The following is a 14852-nucleotide window of genomic DNA, read 5'->3' on the forward strand; positions in this document are numbered from 1 at the left end:
ATTATTTACCATAACGTGCTACATGCACGGTGTTCAAGTTGATCTGCCAGCAAATTATGCTAAACAACGCCGATGTATGTAAGGAGCAAAGACTAAACTGACACAATTTGTGGTTTCCTTAATCATTTTTCTCTGTGTGGCGTGGTTTGTAGCTTCATGTTTCATCCATCAGGCAGGTAAAAATGGAAGTAATTAATCTGGAACTGTGTGCCGTTTCGATCCTACTGTTGCCCGTTTCTTTGGGACCGGGTGACAAATTGCCTTATTTTGGCACATAAACACAGGTCCTGTCTCCCAGTGAAGCTGGTTGCCAGAGGAAAGGTGGCACTGTGCACCAGGATTTATTGACAGTACATTTTTGAAAAATTGCTGTTGTTCCAAAAAAGTGAAGTGAGATTACTGCTCTTGTAAAAGGTTTGACAACTTAAATAAAATGGAAACCCTCTGAATAAAAGCAAACAGACGTTTTCCTTTTGGGTATTTTGTGCTGCGTCACACATCTGATTGAACAATTAGTTTGTAACTGCTGCCGGGCAAGAAGCTAAAGTTAATTTGTTGCAGCCATTTTAAATTTAAGAGATTTATGAGATTTATCCTGTTCTGCTAAATTAAATGTGATTTTCACAAGGTTTAATGAATGTAATCTCTAGTTAGGGCTACATTTCTGGGGAAAAAAAAAATCAGATGTCATGTTTTCTAAGCAAAATTTTAAATGAAATATTGAATGTTTTCCTCAGTAAATTTTTGTTTGTATTGTGTGACATTATGGACATTTGAGAACAACATATTGACCTTTAACTGCTTTATTTGTATTCATGACCTTATTATCTGAATGTTTTATGAATTATGAAAGAAAACAATGCTTTCTGATTTTTGGAGTGTGGTTAAGCACACATTTCATTTATTGCATCTGCACTCAGACAGAAAAATATATAATTGTTGGACTACAATTGTAACATAGACGGCCATTTCACTTAGCTACTCTCCAAAATGGAAATGACAGGAAAGCATACCATCCAAGTAGAACATGTGTATGTTGATCTTCTTATATCAGGAAATTCCTACGTGAATAAAACTACTCACCTAAACTTGGTTATATCGAACCTCTTTAAGTCACCAAATGTTTGTAGCACCAAAGCATTTCAAGTCTTTTATTGCACTTGTTTATTGCATTAGCTCTTCAGCAAAACATCAAGTTTGGCGAAGACCTGGTAACTATGGAAACAAGCCATTCATTTGATTCAGCTTTTTTAGAGAACCTACAAGACTGCAACTCTCAAGGACCCGAGTGGGAGACGCCTCTTATAACCCAGAATGTATCGCACCACTACTTGGCTTGTTAAAGTTTCTGTCTTTGTATATTATGCGACCAGATTTAACAATCACATCACATTTAAAACTCTTTGTCGAACATTATGTACTCAGTTGTGAGTATTTACTCACAACTGGGTAACTACTTAAACTGTGTTATAAAGTACATATTGAAATATTTAGACACTTGAGCCAAACAGATAATGGAGGCTTTAGAATGAGTGAAAACAGCAATTAACCTCAAAATTAAAAAGCATGTACATACAAGAGCCTCTAAAGACATTTCATTGAATCTGTATAGCTGAATTTTGTAAGCAAGAAGACACTTTGAAGGCTGCAAAAATGCTCTGTGTTGTATAGTATAAAATGATCAAAATATCTTATAAATGGAAGACTTATAGATATATTTTGTTGCAAATCTGAAAAAAGTAACACCACCAGTTAAACTGTTTTTGAACCCTGTCAGTATAATCTCCTCCTAGCTAAAAATGTCCTATTAACCCAACTGGCAGAAGAGTCTGGGGGCCATTTAGAGCCTCTGAAACTGTTAAAGGGGCTTCTTTATAAACATATAAACTGACAAAGGATGCACCGTGTCAGCACAGAGGACAGCAGAGGGTTTCCCTGCATCAAGAGAACAGCTTTCCGTGAGTCAGCATGGATAAGAATCACCACCTGTATATTTTAAACATAAAATTTTAATTAACATAATACCCTGGAATATTTGATGAGCAACAATATCAATTCTCCCTTATATCCTAACTCCTGGCTTCTGTCAGAAGTCAACATAATTATTTCTGCTAAATGTAAAAGGCACAGTCAGCATTTTGTCTTAAGGAACGTCCCATCGCCTACCTTCTTCAACCTTCGTACGCTGTGAGAGTGGATTGGCTGAAAAGTAGCCCCACAGTGACCTTCCTACCTTCTTTTAATAAACTGAGTCCAACTTTGTTAAGGTTGCTGCACTTTTGCAAGTTATATTGATAATGTTCAATTTAAATGAGTGGGATTTTATGAAAACACTGAGAAAAAGTAATAATTGTGAAGTTGAAGAAAAAATTATGAAGATGTTCTCTTTAAAAAAAATGTCAGTGTTGTAGCATTGACTTATATTCAACCCAGTTTATTGTGAAACACTAATGGAAAAAAAACCCTGTTTTTAGAAATTCAAAATGTGATATTTAGAGGAAAACTATAACCACTCATGAACTTTAAGACACACATATATTGTTGGCAGCATTATGCTGTGTGGATTCTTTTCAGAACTGGACAGAGTCATGATTTAATTAAATCTTATTGTCAGATTTTGTCACTTGCACAATAAATGCAAACAAACACCAATAAAGGAATTCAATTTACACAATATCTACGCAGAACAGTAGCTTATTAAACCTATAAGTTTTGTAAAACAGGCAAAACAAATAAAACAAAAAAAACAACAAAGGGGACAGAATAAAAAAAAATAAAAAAACATCAATAATGATGGAAATATACATGATGGGAAAAAGGATGAAAAAACAAAAAACCTGCAAAAGACTTTGGAACAAGAGAGCAACGACATTAAAAGTCCAGCCACAGCTAAATCTATCAAAACATATCCATGTGTTAGAATCATCCAGAAAGTTAGAATATCAATGCACAAATCTGGATCCAACTGATTATTTCTGGCAAAATGTGCTGTTCACAGACACTCCCCATTCAAAATGACTGAGCAACGAAGACACACTCGCTTCACATTTTAGAAAAAATCTATTTCAGTCTCTGGATTTGTATATCTGGTAGCAGAGGCGCTCCAGGAATTGTGGGCCCCCTGACAAAAAAAAAAATTGTTTGGGCCCCCCTGCGCAGCTGCTGTTACAATTGTTTGAGTCTATTTGACCCATAAAAAACGTCACAATTTTAAAGGCTTGCATCTGCCTTGTTCTCTTTGGTTCAATACTGATAATTAGCACAATATTTACTGCTCAGGAATTAAATTGGTAATTTAATTTTTTTTTTATTTTATTTTGATATTCTCATATTAAACTACCAAATTAACTGAGTCCTGATGTGCAGATGTTTTTTTAGAATAGCTGGTAAGACGTGTTACAACACGGGATCTGCCTTCAAGTGTTTTTGTCATGCAGTTATCTCAGATAACATGGGCTGCTGTGTTGTGCATGCAAGCATTTGTATGTCTGCACATACACATGCTTGTGTGAGAAGGGCCTATTATCCAAAGGCAAGTTATTTAATGTGTTTGCCTACCTTCTGGCTCAGTGTTAAACCCCTGCATTGCAGCACTGCCAGTGGGATTTCAGCAGGCACCCCGCTCCCTCCCTCCCTCCTTCCCTTCCCTTCCCTTCCCTTCCCCTTTTCTTCCCTCTCTAACCCTCCATTCTCACAATAGAGCGATTAAATTTGGGGCAGATCCCTCCTGCGTGGAAAGCTCTTTGCTCACACATGCACATCTTCCAGTGTTCATATGCCACGCTCCAGAGACCCTGGGCAGCTGAGAGAGCCCCCAAAAGTCTCCGGTAGCAACAGTCATGGAGAGCCACGTGTCTTGGAGACAGAGAGAAAGAGAAAGAATGGGAGACTAAGACAGAGGGAGAGGAAGCAAGCACAGGACTCTTAGGGGGCTCTGCAATTTGAGCGCTGTCAGAGAAGATGCACAGTGGTTTTCTTGAAGAGTGGAAAAACTGGGGATGTGGTACTGCGTGACTTTTCCGGTTCTTTGGCTTGCATGGTACTCTTAATTAAACAGTTACTTTTAGAGAGAAATATTAATCAAAGGATTCCTTCTTCTGGGCTGCAGGGTATTTTTATCAGTTTGGGATATTAGAGAAACACTTTGTTTCAGAACTGCTGCTGTAGGTTTGTTTCATCTGGGAAACAAATTGACAGTCATGGACAGAGACAGAAACACCAACCAGCACAGACATCTAAGGGACTGTGTTGGGAGTCATTTTTAAATATAAATGCTGAAATGAAAACTCCCCACAGCTACAACATGGTTTAATTGTGATGCAGTCTTTAAACATGTGGACTTATTCCAGAGCATTTCTGACAAAATGATGAACATAAGTGTTTTCAGTCCTGTCGAAAAACAGACAAGGATCACAGATCAGATCTGATCAATTTCTCCAGTAAAATATTCAGACCTTTACTGCTGAACTTGCTCAAAAGCAGAGACATTGTATGGTCCATTTATCGGGTCCTAGAGTGGCTATGCTACTCTAAGACAACATAGCCACTCTAAGAGTGTTAGTGTACAAAGCCAACATTAACACAGAGTCAATGCATTATAAATGCAGGGCCTCTCCCCATTATTAGCAGTTAATATTGTACATACACTCACCTATCATAATAATTACGTTCCTTTAAAGACATCATTTTTTGTGTGTGGAATGAAGATACAATAAAGACTAAGTGCTTCAAAACTCTTTTTTTAAACAATTGGGTTTCCTGGCATACTTTATTTATTTGAATTCAATTCAGTTTGCTTATTTCAGAACCAGTTTGATGAGTGTTGTTCAATAGAAACCCTAATTGTAGACATCTGACCCAAGCTGTCGCCCTCAGAGGAAAGTACAATGATTCCGATGTTCAGGAACAACACATGAACCACCACGGGTCAAGCCTGCTAGGAATCTGAAACTGCTGAGCATGAGCGTTTCCGGCTTAATATCAGCATAGAGTGAGAAGGTATCGACCAAGAAGTAAGTTGCTGCTCCAAAATAGATTTATTAAAGTTCGACTGAACTTATGGCCCTTTTCCCACTAGTAACTACTCCGCGTGGCTCAACTACACTCAGTTCTAATGCTTTTCCAGTAGTAACAGTTGCGTGGTATCAAAGCCTTCCCCCTTTCTCTTCCCTCTCTAACCCTATAACCGACTTCACTGTTGGTTCCAAGTGAGCAGAGTCGGGCTGAAAATGTGAAAATGTGAAAATGTGAAAACCTCTTCAGTGTTTTGTCTAGCCTCCCTGAAGAATAAGAGAAAGCTTAATGGATAAACAGCAAGCTTGTGAAAGGGCGATAACCTTAACCCCATCCAAACAGTTTTACCTGCGGTTGGTATCTGTTCTGAGAAACCCAAATGATCTCCCTATTACCAATAAGAGAGGTCCAGTCACAATTATTCCAGAGGCTTAAAAGTGGCTAAAAATAAAGTGATTTATTTCACTGTAACTTAGGAACGTGTTACAAAATACCAGGTGGAGTGTATGTAAATATTTTAGCATGTATTTATATTTTTGATCCTTAGTGGATTAGAGAATTTTGCCACGAAAGATTCAAACATCAGAAGTAAGATTTTCAGTTTGAAGTTGTTTGCTGTGAAGTCATTCCACTGTGAAAAGATAATGCCAAATTAAAGACCTGATATTAATATGTCATTACCGCCTACGGTTGTTTGTGTAAACCTAACTGAATTACTGTAATACTCTCTTGGTTACACAAAGATACCATTTATTTCCGCAGTTCAACAGTGAGCTATATTGTTCTTCTCACTATGCATCATGGGAAGGTAAACTTGGATTTCTCATCTAGGTTTTTTTTTGTTTTGTTTTGTTTTTTTTTGTTTTTGTCACAGTTCCAGTGATTCCAGAGTTTGTCATTGTTGCTCTGACAGCAGGTTGGTTATGAGAACAGTCACTGAGATTTTGTTCCCATTTCCTGACCGCTGACGTCTCCAGCCAGAAAATCAACATGAATCCTTTTCTTGAGTCACTTTTCTCAGTTCTCCTATTTTGTCTTGTCAGTTTCATTCCACCATTGATAGATTACGTAAAAAGTTTTACAGATTTACCGATATGTGGATGAGGCTTCATGTATTTTGCTTTTATTTGACTCCATTGACAGGTTGCCTCACTTATGTGAGCCTGCGTGTCATTGCAAAATTCTGTCTTGTTTCATCTCGGCATTGTTTGCTCCCGTAGGGCCATAAATAATAAGTCTGGAAGGATGCAATTATGTTCACCAAGAGGCAATTTCCTTTAATGTGATTCTATCTGAGAAGATGCACATCAGAGTCTGTGGCTCCTTTCAGCTGCTAAAATTACAATCACTCTAGATTTTATTTGTTCTTGTGGAGTAACACGTACATGTGCTGTTAAGTCATCTCGCTTCATGGCAATGTATTGACCGTCTTGTTTTGTTTAATTGAACATCCTTGTTTTTGTGAATTTTTTGGTCTTCTTTCTAAGGAAATGCCACTTGGATTCTTTCAGGGTGCAGCGTTAGAACTGTTTTTCACCTTCCTGTCACTGGTACCGCTCAGCTAGCTGCAAACAGCTCACTTTGACATTTTCATTGTGTTTTTACAAAGACTGCAGGTATTCCTCTGTGAAGCCAGATAGAAACAGCCCCTGTCTCCTAGTACCATGAAGATTATATATATATATATATATATATATATATATATATATATATATATATATATATATATATATATATATATATATATATATATATATATATTGCTTTGTGATCAGCCATCTTGTTGTCTAAGAGTACCTAAAGCTGTTCTTTGGCAATAAAAGCCTGCTTATACTGGTTATGAAAACATAGTTTTTTTTGTATTTTGTTGCAGTGTACACATAGGTAAGTTAAATTATATGAATTACAATAAGTACGTAACTAAAATCTCACTAACTTTGCGGATTTAAATGGGATGACAGGCATTTTCTTCACTGAAGTGCACAAATGAATTTGAAAATCTCCCCCAATGGAAGTTTTTGATGACACAATTACAATAACTCAATTATGTCTACTGAGTCATGAAATTGATTGATTTTATAAAGCACAGTGGGAAAATTGCGCCTCAAATAGACACAAAGTCTCTAAACATTTGAGACTGCAAATACAATTTGAGGAACCACAAATGTCTGTTGCTCCTCTAGTCAGCAAATTTGAGATTCAACACCTTAAAGAAAAATAAATGTTAGAAATGTTAAATGTTATTGTTAGACCATAGATAATTATTTTATTATTTTGAGATCCACTTTGACAAAAGCTGATCTTCCCGAAGCAGGAAGCCATGTCTTTCTGTCTCAACAAATAGATTTTACTTAATTGGTGTTTATACCAACAGTAAAGCATAATTATGAAGCAAAACATAACAATGTTAAATTTTTTACAAATTAAAATCTGGCTGCCTCTATTCTTAATCAAATCAACAATAATGAGTTGACTTGAGAAGTAATCTACCGGTAATTAATAAGTAAGGACCACTTGTGTGTAATCTTACTCCAAACCTCTAGGGGGGGTGGGGCAGAGGGCAGGTGAATTGAGTCTCAATGGAAAAAACCCAATATTAAAATATACTATGCAGTTCTGAAACACTATGCATGAAGGCAAAACTGTGTTACTGTCATTCAAATGCAGGATATATTAACTTTAGGTTCAGTTTTACAGGCTCACTCCTGAGAGCAGAGCATTGTACAGATGCTGGAGTGTTAATATTAGTGTGGATGCAGCTAAACACAGGGAAGTCCTTGGAAAATAGTTCAGTAAGTAGTTCAGGAGTAGGAATAATTTGTTTACATAAAAGCACACTGGCAACATTTTGTTAGAATTTATCAATTTAAAACATTTTCTGAGAGAAATACAATCAGTATGTCTGGCCATGGCCATACAGATATGTTCATGAAGGTCCAGCATGCTACTCAGAAAGAGCAGCATAGAAATATGAAAACTTGCATAATTCTTTAAGAGGGCATGCTCTGCTTATGCTCAAAGATCAATTGAGACAGACAGCTTAATTTTCTTTAAACATTACCAATGTCAAAGTGTATTGGACCTGGTTAATGCTAGTTAAATCAGCCAGTTAAGTAAATATTCTGTTAAAAAGCTTTTCGTGCAGGAGGAAGGATTTAATTCTGCTAAAATTATACAAAATGAAATAAGATCTATTATAAATGATAGGCACCTGCTCCATTATAAATTATAGTTTTGGTTATTAACAAAAAAAGTAATAATTCTTTTGTAAAAAGATTATAATTTTTGAAGTTTTACAATTGTGTGACTTAAACTGATGTTCTGTACTTTTCCAAATGTTCATTAGACTGCTGTTACAATAATGAGATTGAATTAGTTCATTTGTTGGTGGGCAGCAGTGTGCAACAAATTGGCTGCCAGCAATCTTTTACATGTCCCCCACTTTTATGGATTTAAGCAGATTTAGACATCAGGTTGTCTTTGTGACAAGGAGACATTTTTCTGTCAGGTTTGTTTGTGTTTCAGTGGTTATGTAAGGTGCCATCTTAATATACATCCCAGTTGTTCTGTAATTGGAAGAGTAACAAGACATCGCCATTTATGTAAACCGTACTTCGTTCCAAACCAAACTTGGTTCGTTGCAAAGTGTTTTTCTTTCCTAATTTCACTTTATTTATTTTTTTCTTCTAGGACTTTGGACTGAAAACACTCACTGTGATAACTTCCAGCTAAGACAACAGATTTTGGCTGTGAGTATGCCAGAAGTAGATCTCCCTTGTGTTTGACTATACCATTTGAGATTTTCAAATATATGAGAAAGAAGAAATGGATAGAAATTTACTCACCCCATAAGAAAGAGCCACAGTTATTGCTGTGACTGTCCTTTTTTTTTTTTTTTTTTTTACTGGGGACAGATCACTGCACATTGATACCCACCTTCATCCTCTGCAGAAATCCAGCCTACATATGTGCCCTTACTGTCCACTGATGTCATGGCCCAGTTGGCAGACAGTCCATGGCTGGATGCTTTCTGAAGCTGTCCAACAATATAACACTCTTATGAGCTGTAGGGTTGAAGCAGCAACTGGCCTGAGAGGCAGATCTTCTTGAATTTTGTTTAGAATTGAGATACGATGGAAGGTTTTTTTAAACTTCACACTGATTTACTCCATGTTTTCCCATGCACATCCGATATTTATGTCACAAATCAGCTGAATGTAAATTGATTTGAGTTTGGTGCTCGGTCACATGTTGTAGGTTCGACTAGATGTCAGAATGAAGCATGGGCTGAGTTTTCCCATCTGTTCTTAAATAAAAAAAAAAGAGGAGGCAGCCAACTGCAGTGTGAACAGAGCAGGAAAGGCGTGCTGAGGATGAAGGAGCAGCCCAGTGTGAACAAGCATGATTTAGTGTTAGATTTGCTCTTTATACGCCATGCTTCAGCATTTCCCCCACTCGCCAGCACTCAGTTGATTAATCCCAGTCATTTTTATGAGTGATGTAAGCGTGAGTACCACAGCGGCTACAGAAAGCTAATAAAACCTACTGGAAAACATCAGTGCCTGGAAGGGCAGTTATGGGCTGCTGCTTTGAAACTCATTTAATTCGTCTCTCTCTGCCCTCTGCCAGCCTCATTAATACTAACTTTAGTTAGCTCAAAATCTATTCAGAGACATTCCCTACATTGGAGGCTGCTGTTGAAATCTGATATTTACATACTCAGCATGAAGACATAATCCTTTTCCTCACTGTCGGACACTGAAGCATGCTAGACCTTTTCTGTGTTGGGATTGTTCAAGTCACCCAAATTATTTCTGTTGTCTGAATATCAAAACACCCAAAGAGAGCTTGCATTGTAGAAAGTCATAATTTCAATACATTTCTACAGTATTTGGTACAATGGCCAGTTAAAAAGAAAACCTTGGTTAGTTGCTTTGGTTCTCCTCCCACAAGCTTCTCTATTTAGTTTGCTGGAATTTTGGTCTATTCCTTCAGACAGAACTGCTGTAACTGAATCAGACTTTGTTCACACATTCGTTTTCAGCTTTGCCCACAATTTTTCTAAAAGACTGAGATTAGGGTTCTAAAATGGACACCCCAAAATATCTGTCTTTATCATCTCTTAGTCACATTATAACTAGTTTGACTGTATGTTTAGGTGACTTCTCTATTTGGATGACAATTTCTGTCCAAGCTTAACTTTTTTGGCCGATGTCTTGAGATGTTGCTACAATATTTCCATGTTTTGTACTTTTTTGTACAACAGGCCATTATGGAACAAAGAAAAAAAAAAAAAAAAAATTAAATCCCTGTTTAAAAATATTTGTTAAAACTGTCACTATTTTGTGATGTGGTACAATAGTGACAAAAACTTAATTAGATAATATTGAAACCAATGAAATTTGAATTACAAGTAAATTGAAACAAAAAAATTAACATAACTAAAGTAGGATTTATATTTAAAATGTAGATATTAGTCATATCTATAGTACATTCTTATCTACTAAAACCTAAGGTAAAATTTTTGGGTACATCTGGCTTGATGTTATGAACAATTTCAAGATCAAATCCACCTCCTGCACTCTCGCCCGATGCTTTTTAAAAAGCAGCTTTGGGGCTCATTATGGAGGCGACAGCAGCAGTGAGGTTTCCCTCTCACTCTTCCTGATCTGAATGAGCCAACATGATGAAATGCACAGCATCGCATTATTGCGTCACCTCACGTCTGCCACAACCAGGCAGAGAAACAGAACCAGATCTAATGCTAAACTGCCACTGTGGCATGCAATATTTATCATGGCTACATGAAAGCAGCAATCAGTGAAAAGATGGTGCAGATGGAACAGACTCACACAGCTTTCTGTTTGCAAGCCTAACCTCCTCTGATAAACAGCACCAGTCCTTTTGTGTGCAAATGCAGCTCCAGTTCTCATGTTACTTATGATGAAAATAAGCATTAGAGTTTCTTTTTGTACTTCCTTTTACCCCATTTTGGTTAGGATTTATTACAGCCTCCATGAAGTAGATCATACATAAGCAAGAGGAAAGGTTTTACGGAGATAGGCACATGCAGCATCCCAAGAACATGCAGAAAGGGAAAAGTTAAACTATGCAGCCTGAAGGACACAACAGGAAGATAGAGTGGCTTTCAAACACGTACACACCGCTGTTAAAATGCCTGGATTGTGTTGCCCAGGAGCGTGGACCTTCATAAATCATTTCAAACGTTTTGCCACTTTTATAGTGACATACGTCCTGTTCCAAGGGAACAGGAAAACAGATGAATGTGTTACATGAAAATAATGTTAAACATAAAATACAACCATAACCTGGTTTGCATAAATACAGGCGCTATAAAACAAATGTTTTATTGAAATGCCTTATAAATCAGATTCTGCAATAAGCATTTTTAGGTTTTACAGCAGTGATGGTGCTGCTGCGATAGTTGGGGAAAACATTGGACAAAAAAGGACGTACTCAAATACTGACGAAAAGGAAGGCTTCCAAGAGGCCGACAATGGCAAAAGTACTTCTAATAAATACTTGCATTATAAAATGTGCCGAATTTATCCCTTATTCTCCATAGGTTTATGAATTTATAGAGTAGGGTTGAGAGACAGAAGTCCAATTTTCCAGAGAAAACATAAAAAAATCTGAAAATGTTGTTGGAATATGTCAATGTCAAATTTATTTATATAGCACTTTACAACAAGTATAAAACTGCACCAAAGTGCTGTACAAAAACAACAACACAAATGACAAAACAGAACACAAAACAATACAATTAAATGCCAAAGAGTGAGTTTTAAGAAGAATGAGTTTTAAGAAGCGATTTAAAATGATCCAGGCTGTGGGCAGATCTAATCTGGAAAGGTAAGTTATTCCATAAAACAGGAGCAGCAACAGAAAAAGCTCGATCTCCTTTCCTCTTAAGTTGAGTTCGAGGAACTGTAAGTAATAACTGATTATTTGATCGTAAAGTTCTGGACACAGACTGGAAATTTAAAAGGTCCCGAAGATAAGGAGGGGCTAACCCATTTAAAACTTTAAAAGTTAACAAAAGAATCTTAAAATCTATACGATGGCATGGTCTAATTAAACCCAACTCAAAGCTTTTGGCCCCAATTTCAACAGTTTCAACACTGAAACAACACTGCAAGTTATCACAAGAACATAGACTGTAGTAACACATGGTGGTGGCAGCATCATGGTTTGGGGTGGGGCTCTTCTTCTGAAGGTTTTGAAAGCTAAAGATTTTTCATTTTTCAGCATTGCAGGGAATCCAAACATTCACCCAAAATCAACATAATTGCTACCTGGGGGGAAATGTAAAGTTTTGGAATGGCTAAGTAGCAGTCTAGAAATAAATTTGATGGAAGATGTCCTCGAGGCTTAATATTCTTGCATTTTTTTTCTGGTCTTCAGAAGTGAGATTCTGGGAGATGCATTCATGTCAGTGTAAGTAATGCACAAAAAACATACGGTGCTATACGTCATTTTCTTTCAAAACTCAGAGTGGTGCATTTTAATGGCTTCACAGTCAGCTTTTGATACATGCTGCATGTGTGCTTTATTAAATATGTATTCCAGCTTTCACTGAATCTCTCTGGAGGCTTGGCCTGTTTAGTTTGAAGTCAAGTCTGATGGATTTTTTTTTCTCCTTCCTTTACTCCTTACTTGATGAAATTGTGCTGATAATTATTGGATTATCCATACATACATTTAGTATCTGCTGAAGTGGCAGTGATAAGCAGCATAAATCTATGTCAAGAATAAAAGTATTAGCCTCATGTCTCTACAAGTCAGTGCTTCTGTGCGCCTCCTGCATGATAGAAAAGGCACCAGCGCCGGTCACGATGGGTTTATCCAACAAGCTATGAATCTTGGTTGGATCAATACTCTGTTCCCACTCAGCCACTAAAACAAACCTGCCAGGGCTTCAGGGCGACAGACTGCAAGAAATGTGTTACTCTGACTGCACAAAAAAAAAAAAAACACGAGTCTGAGCAAAATGACCAGAGTTGTTTATGAGTTAAACATTTTGGTTGCAGAAAGAACAATTACTGTTAATGCTTTGGGTGCACATTGCGAATGAGTTTGACTTGCTCTTTTTCACTGTTATATAAAACAATATGGAGGTGTACTGCTGCAGAGAGATCAGAGGCATACCCTGTCAGGATGTCTCTCAGTTCTGTCTCACAGATTTTAAAAGTAAGACGTAGAACTTCTGACAAGTCAACTAAAAAGTCACAAACCAGGACAACTCAGCCGTATAATGCTTAACCCACATGACATGTGTTTTAGAATAATGTGAAAAATGAAAGAATTCACCTTTTTGTTTTGAAGTTCTTTGAGGTCCCTTTTGATGCATCAATAACAAAATCTAACCTTACCCTCCAAGTACAAAGTGGGCCCCTTTGCACAAAAATTGGGCTAAAATGTGACACTTTTTTTACTTGTAAGGGGTGGATTTTGGTGAAAAACACATTATTTGAATTTAATTTGTTGACAGTTTGTAGAAGTCTATGCTTCTGGAAAGTTTGGCTTTCAAAAATGTTACCATCAAAGCTCTCCTGGGGAGCCATCCAACCATCTCAATAGATCTGTTTAAAACAAAATCTGCTCCAACACTCGAATAACACATGTTCAGCTCATTAGAAAACATAAAAGTCTCAAAAACATGACTTCCAAACAAACACTTTTTTGTTTATGCCTCATAAATAGATTTGTTTGCTGCTCTGAGGCAACTGGAACATTTTAATCTAGCCAGGTGTTTGTTTTAAGCCCCATCTAGTTTTGCTCAAATGTTTGCTTATTTTATCAAGCCACGATAAAATGGCTTGCTAACCATCTTATGACCAAAGATGTTGTTAAACAATGTAAATAAACAATGGTGTTTATTTACTGAGATGAAAGCTTTAAACCGACAATAGCCACATTTTTTTAAAAAATGTGACTTGCTTCATTGGGCATCACAGACTTTGTTGCAGCAAAGTCTGTGACATGACCACATAAATCAGAGGTAGCAAGACAGCTAGTAGCAGTGCTATTAATAATTACTATTTTAGAACAAAAACTTTCCTAGCTTCAAGTTGCTGAAATTTTCCACTTACCAGAAATTTGTAAAACAAAAAAAAGTTTGTTTTATTCTCAGCGTGGCACTGAACTGTAGTGTTTTAATGTCAGGTTGTAGCTGCAAAAGAGACCGAAGAAGAACTTATGATTGACTTGTCTTTATTTTCTCTTTTGAGACTGTGAGCATTCATATAAAAAGTTCATGTGAAAGTTGGGACCACCTGGATAATTAAGGCGGATTCTTAGTAGCTTAATCAACACTGGCACTATTACATTCCTCAGCTACAGCCCACTTTCCAAATTAGATTATTTTTATTACCCTGTTGCTATAAAATAAATAAATCTCTGCTAGTGCATACAGTATTTTACTTTCTTGAACTTAGGTGGCAATACATACTTACACTGAAACTAGTCTTATCCTTTAAGGCTTGCCAATTTTGTTAACCGAGTGAATTGCTGTTGTATAATAGGGGACCATTTACAAACATGTCTACTTTTCTTGTCTCACCTCCCCTTTAATTAGTTTATCACTTCTTATTAAAAGCAGGTTTGCAGCTGTATAATTAGAGTAAAAGTAAAACAAAGCAAAATAAAAAAAAAAAACACAGTATTCTTCACTCTTTCTGCTTCCCATTTTTACTGATTAAGACTACGTTGATCTTTGGATCAAGTTCTCTTTGCTGGCCAATAAGGTGTGTGATTCATTTGGGAGGAGGACTATAATTCTTGGCGACACACAGCAACACCCAAAGGGCTCCGAAGTG

The 14852-nt window shown here is 36.9% G+C and overlaps 1 protein-coding gene across 4 annotated transcripts in view; it reads left to right on the forward strand.

The window, feature by feature from the left end:
- LOC106934796 (synaptotagmin-2-like) overlaps window positions 1–14852 on the forward strand; it is a 61667-nt gene that overhangs the window by 23387 nt on the left and 23428 nt on the right. For 3 of the 4 annotated variants that reach the window (XM_015014935.1, XM_015014928.1, XM_015014955.1), the window contains exon 3: window positions 8704–8762. The exons of the other annotated variant lie outside the window; for it this stretch is intronic. The gene's annotated coding sequence lies outside the window, so the exon portion shown is untranslated. The remainder of the gene's footprint in view (window positions 1–8703; window positions 8763–14852) is intronic. 4 annotated transcript variants of the gene reach the window in all.

Source organism: Poecilia latipinna, unplaced genomic scaffold (genome assembly GCF_001443285.1).
Source record: "Poecilia latipinna isolate Pla-1442-1.1 unplaced genomic scaffold, P_latipinna-1.0 Scaffold70, whole genome shotgun sequence".
NCBI classification, from domain to species: domain Eukaryota; kingdom Metazoa; phylum Chordata; class Actinopteri; order Cyprinodontiformes; family Poeciliidae; genus Poecilia; species Poecilia latipinna.